The sequence below is a fragment of the Panthera tigris genome, chromosome B2 (genome assembly GCF_018350195.1).
Source record: "Panthera tigris isolate Pti1 chromosome B2, P.tigris_Pti1_mat1.1, whole genome shotgun sequence".
NCBI lineage: Eukaryota > Metazoa > Chordata > Mammalia > Carnivora > Felidae > Panthera > Panthera tigris.
In genome coordinates this window covers 60157268-60162978 of record NC_056664.1, presented here as the reverse complement: position 1 = coordinate 60162978, position 5711 = coordinate 60157268, and the positions used below count along the sequence as shown (strand labels likewise).

Below are 5711 nucleotides of genomic sequence, written 5' to 3'. Positions count from 1 at the left end.
GAAAAATTATCAGCCATATTCACTTTGGTTTTTTGGTTTGTTTGTTTGTTTTTAAAGAGGGAAAGAGAGAGAGCAAATCAAGGAAGAGTAGGGGGAGAGGGAGAGAGAGAAAGTTAAGCAGGGTCCCTGCTCAGTGCAGAGATGACAGCTGGGCTCCACCTCACTACCACAGCCGAAATCCTGACCCAGGCGCTCAGCCATGGTCACTTCTAATATCATCTTACCTTCATTTTTTCTATTGTGTCCTAATACAACTCATTGTAGATTAATACAGGACCTTATCCTACACTCAATTACCATTATTTTATCTTTTGCAACAAATTTTTGATAAAAACAATACATAACAATAATGGCTATCATTATTGTACATTAAAAATATACCAAGGACTGTGTAAGCATTTTACATTTAACTCTTGAGAATCATATTGGAATCTATATGTTAGCTCTTATGCCACCTTTGGGTGGTTTGTGTTTTTCAGTTTTGCATACAATTTACCCAATCCAAGTTTAATACTTATTTCAATTGTTAGAATTTTTATGACTGTTTTGTTTCTTTTCAAATTCTTTTCAAAATGCTTTTCAAAATGCTCTATTAGTGCTTCATCAATTCCATTGTTTAATATATCTTTCTGAACACATGAATACACATATTTTAAAGCATCTCTCATGTTACTATATTACCTGTTTCTTGAGTGTCATGTCTCATATTTGTTTTATCTAAAGATTCTTTCTCACTGAGTTTGGTTCTTTTTTTTTTTTTTTTTTTTGCTTTGTAACTTAAAATTCTGAAGTAATCTTCAGCAGGTTTTCTTATCTATGAGATTCTCTTTGTCCTCTGAGACATGTATTGACATAGATTTACATACAGAAATGAGAGAAGTTTTGAGTTTCTTTTGCCTGAAATACCACTCTACCGTGATATCACGTGCTTAACTAATTATGTCCAACATGTCAATATCTTAAGTTACCTGAATAACACACTTAATGTGGATATGGATCCATACCAGCACATTGCATAGCTTGAGTTTCTCATTACTTCTCAGTGATGCTTTACCACACATATAACCCAGGCCCAAGTTACTCACTTCCTTGACAGATCACTAAGCCAAGGGCTGCAGTTATTGTAAACGATCTTACATGAAATGATCTGCCCTTTCTTGGAGTTTCAGCTCCAAAGTACAAAGAAGACTTTTGGCTCAGCATCCTATCTCATTTATTAGCCAAAGCCCTGCCCAAAGGTAGTAACCCATTTCAATACTCCCTAAAACTTTGTGGTTCCACTTTCTGCTCTATAATGGCACTCTTTCCTTCTTTATTTCCAATATGTGAAAATTCCCTTTTTGCTGGAGAACTGAAGTACACACTTAAGTATCCTGTTGTGGGTGCCTGGGTCAAGAGCGACTGACTGACTCTTGATTTCTCCTCGGTCATGATCTCACAGTTCCTGAGTTCAAGCCCTGCATCTGGCTCTGTGCTGACAGCGTGGAGCCTGCTTGGGATTCCCTCTCTCTTTCTCTGTTTCTCCCCTTCTTGTGGTCTTTCTCTCTCTCTCTCAAAATAAATAAATAAACAAAAAAAATTTTAATTATAAAATAAAATAAATATCCTGTTGTATTTCATATTGATTTCAATGTGTTTGGAGTGATGATGAGAAATGTCTTCAGTCCTCTTTTCCAGAGGATGAACGTGCTGAATGGAATGCTAGAAAGACAGTTCACTATTTTGTCCTTTTGACTCATGGCTCAGGAAAATCTACCTATATATGAATACCTACACTGTAGAAATGCAGTAGACTCACTGGTAAGCCCTCTCACTAAAAAAATCTACAGTTTCTCTCCTGCCTCTTATTCGACACTTCTGGCTTTATAATTGTAAGAACATTTCAAAAAAATTAATGTTTATTTATTCTTGAGAGAGAGAGAGAGAGAGAGAGAGAGATGGAGAGAGAACAAGATCTTGCCCGGGAGGGGCAGAGAGAGAGGGAGACAAGACACGGAATCTGAAGCAGGCTCCAGGCTCTGAGCTGTCAGCCCAGAGCCCGACGCTTAGCTGGAACCCACAAACTGAAAGATCATTACCTGAGACAACTAACTGAGCCATCCAGTCACCCCTGTAAGAACATTTCAGTCAACCACATTTTGGGTACCTCTGGGGGAGAGGACAGTGAATGGGATGAATAGCTCTACTTCAAGAATGACCAGTTTCCATAAAGAGATTATTGCCTTGACCACCATACTCTTCCTTCTGTTCTTTTTCTAAACTGTGAGGTGATTATATTTAGTGATCTTACCACAAGGACATAATAATAAAATAAAATAAAATAAAATAAAATAAAATAAAATAAAATAATAAAATAAAAATTATGTTTTATTTGCAAGTCTGAATTAGGTAAAATAAATTTTACTAGACCTGTATCAAATAGTTTTCTATAAATGCCTAAGATAATTCAGGGTGTTTACCTTAAGATAAGTTTTCTTATCACCCCAGGTATTACCATATTATCATTCATTATTATTAAAATAATTATACAAGTCATAGTATTCCTCAATAGATTATAACTTCCGAGAATACATTGGCTGGCACAGAGTAGTTCCATAATAAATAATATTTAGTAATAGTTAAAATAGTAACAAATATTAAAAATAGTAACATTGTGCAGTGGATAATACTTAAGATCACAAACTGATCTTCAAAAACACTGCTAGTAATTTAGAAATGGCACATAACATCAGTATAACTTAAGGGTAATTATAAATCTTGGAACAATTCATTTGATTATGTTTTGGGGATGCAACATTTTTGTTTCTAGAATTCCTCTGTGACTACTCTAGCTCTTTAGTTTATATTAGAAACTGACAGCTCATTAACAGCTCATTAGGAATGCTGTTAACTGCGCAAAAGAAATATATTCTGCATAGCAGATTCTTACTTGTGAAATGTATTGAAGTTTGGGTCAGATTCAGCATTTCAGGGAGAATAAACATTTCTGCCTATCAGTGATGAAAAAGCACAGACATGCAGGGTTAAAATGAGGGAAAAAGTGCCATAAGTTTCAATATATTTGAAAAAAAATATTCCAATGTGACATACTTTCTTTTTCTGCTACTTTTTCTCTGACTGCCAATTTATAGAAGTTGCCTGTCAATCTCCATTTTCCTCCAAAACACACAGTTATCATTCATCCCAATGTCCTAATTATAAAATCATTTTATTTCAACTTTGCAGATTTGGAATTACTTGTCAATGGGAAAGCCAAGTCACATTTTATGAATAAACACATGAAAAGAAGATTATTAAAATGACTTTTAAAAAGTAAAGAAAAAAATGATACCAAAGTTTTGGATTTTTTTTCCTTCAAAAAATAAGTTATAAGAAAACAAAACCTGGGAGAGGAAATCACTAAAGACAGAAACAGAAGACAGAAAAAAATTAGGAAAACCACTTCCACTATTGGCTTATACTTGTATTCATGTTCCTAGTATGTAAGAAGACCATAGTGGACATGTAGATATATATTCCATACGCTCCTGCATTGCAATCTGACTGACTTTTCCTGACTCTAGTTTCACCTGTAGAGTGAAGGCACCTGGCACATAGATACACTAAGACCCTCCAGGCAGAAGCTCAGGAATCACTACAGGTGGTCAACAGTACTGGAGCTGCTTGGTTATTCCCCAGAGGGGGTGCACCTTTCCTGGTATTGCAATACCTGGTGAATGCCTGCAGTGGACAGAACAAGGTCCTATTCCATCTTCCTGCTCCAAAAATCCGTTAGCATATTGTCCTCAGAAAGAGGACATATCAGATATTAAACTGATAAGAACAGATACTACACTTGATATTAGCCAAAAGGCGGAGAAGTGATGGTCCCCAAATTGTAAAAAATGCCCTATGCTTTGAATCTGACTGGGGGTAGAGAAACTATGGTCCATGAGCCAAATCCAGCCCATTACCTCTTTCTGTAGATAAAGTTTTATTGGAACACAGTCAGACTCATTCACTTCAGAGTTATCGATAGCTGATTTCATGCTACAATAATAGAATGGAGTAGCTACAAAACATACCATATGGCTCAGAAAACCTAAAATGTTTACTATTTGACTTTTATTATTTTGTTGATCTCTGGTCAAATTGGGATAATTTTTTAATATCTCGAGATGTAAGCTATTTGAGTTATAAACAGTACATACATATAGAGAATATTTCTTTGGCTGGAAAGTCCACAAAACTAGCATCTTTAATTTTTTTAACATTTATTTATTATTGAGAGGCAGAGAGACACAGAGCATGAACAGGGGAGTGGTAGAGAGAAGAGGGGACACAGAATCTGAAGCAGACTCCAGGCTCTGAGCTGTCAGCACAGAGCTTGACCCAGGGCTCCAACTCACAAACCACGAGATCATGACCTGAACCGAAGTCGGTTGGTTGCTTAACCAACTGAGCCACCCAGGCACCCCCACAAAACTGGCATCTTTAACTTTTGCATCTGGACACATTTAAATCTTTAGGTGTAAGTAAATCAGATTAATTTATAAAGCTCAGATTATAATTATTGTTTTCACTTTCTCTATTTGTTATTACAAGAGGGATGGGATGTCAGCTCACAACTGTAGTATACAATAAGTTGTACTTTAATTTTTTTTTACTATAATTTCTATTTTGAACTCATGGTTCTCAAAGGTAGTAAAATTTTAAACTCATTGTTTTAATTTGTGGATTTTCCTTATTTCACCATTTCCATGTCTGCTTGAGTTATAGAAGTTTTCAGAGGACTGGTTATGGATGTTGACTATTCTCGCTTCTGATTTGATCATTGTTCTTATATGGTTTTAGTTGTTAATCCACACATGTGATTCCAGAGCTATCCAACATTATCTATGGTATTTACTCATGGTAATTTAATTAGTTCATCATGAGACTTTATTCTATCCTCTAGGTCTCTTCATGACTATCGGATCTACTGTTTCAAGGCCATTTATGTGGACTTGTGATTCACCTTGCTCTTCCTATAATTTTCTGTAGAAAGAAAACTCGATATGCCCTACTTATCTATTCTTACTCTATATCTTTTTCATTTGAGTTTTTGTGCAGCCTGCTTGTCGTTCTGCCTGAGCATAAGGAGCAAAGGCCCTTTTTTTAGAACATACCAATGCTTTATCATTTCTACTCTGTATTCCTCCATTCAGTGGAAACTGCATTTCTCAAATCCCGTTTCCCCAATACATTTATTTATGCCCAGTGATCTTCTCCTGTGAAAGATAGTGGCCTATGCAAAAGAAGCTTTAAAAAATGAGCACATATCAATATATTTTGTCACATCTCTCTGCAAAAGCAAGGAGCCTAAATATTGAGTCTGTTTAAATACAGGTGAGAGGAAAAGAGGAAAACAAAACTGGGAAACCAAAATAGTAGTCTGGTAAGATTTCTGAAATAGTATTTCACTACACTGATCGCTTGCTATTGTCATATCAAATCTTAATAAAATCTTAATTTTATATATCAATATCTTTTAGTGCAGATATATTATTGATCCAGATATATTAGTTTAAGGCAAAGCAACAATTAACCCCCAAATCTTAGTAGTGTAATGTGATAAATGCTGATACCTTTTCAACTGTATATCCACTACAGTTGGGGTAGGCAACTATGCCATACCACCTCTCAGGGCTTCAGTATAATGGTGGCTCTACCACTCTGAAATCCACCCTTGG

At 35.6% G+C, this 5711-nt stretch overlaps 1 non-coding gene across 1 annotated transcript; it reads right to left on the bottom strand.

The window, feature by feature from the left end:
- Positions 1-3678: 3678 nt before the first annotated feature.
- On the bottom strand, positions 3679-3865 carry LOC122238973. Its single transcript, XR_006218106.1, has one exon. It is a non-coding gene; the product is annotated as a U2 spliceosomal RNA (small nuclear RNA).
- Between the last annotated feature and the right edge of the window lie 1846 nt (positions 3866-5711).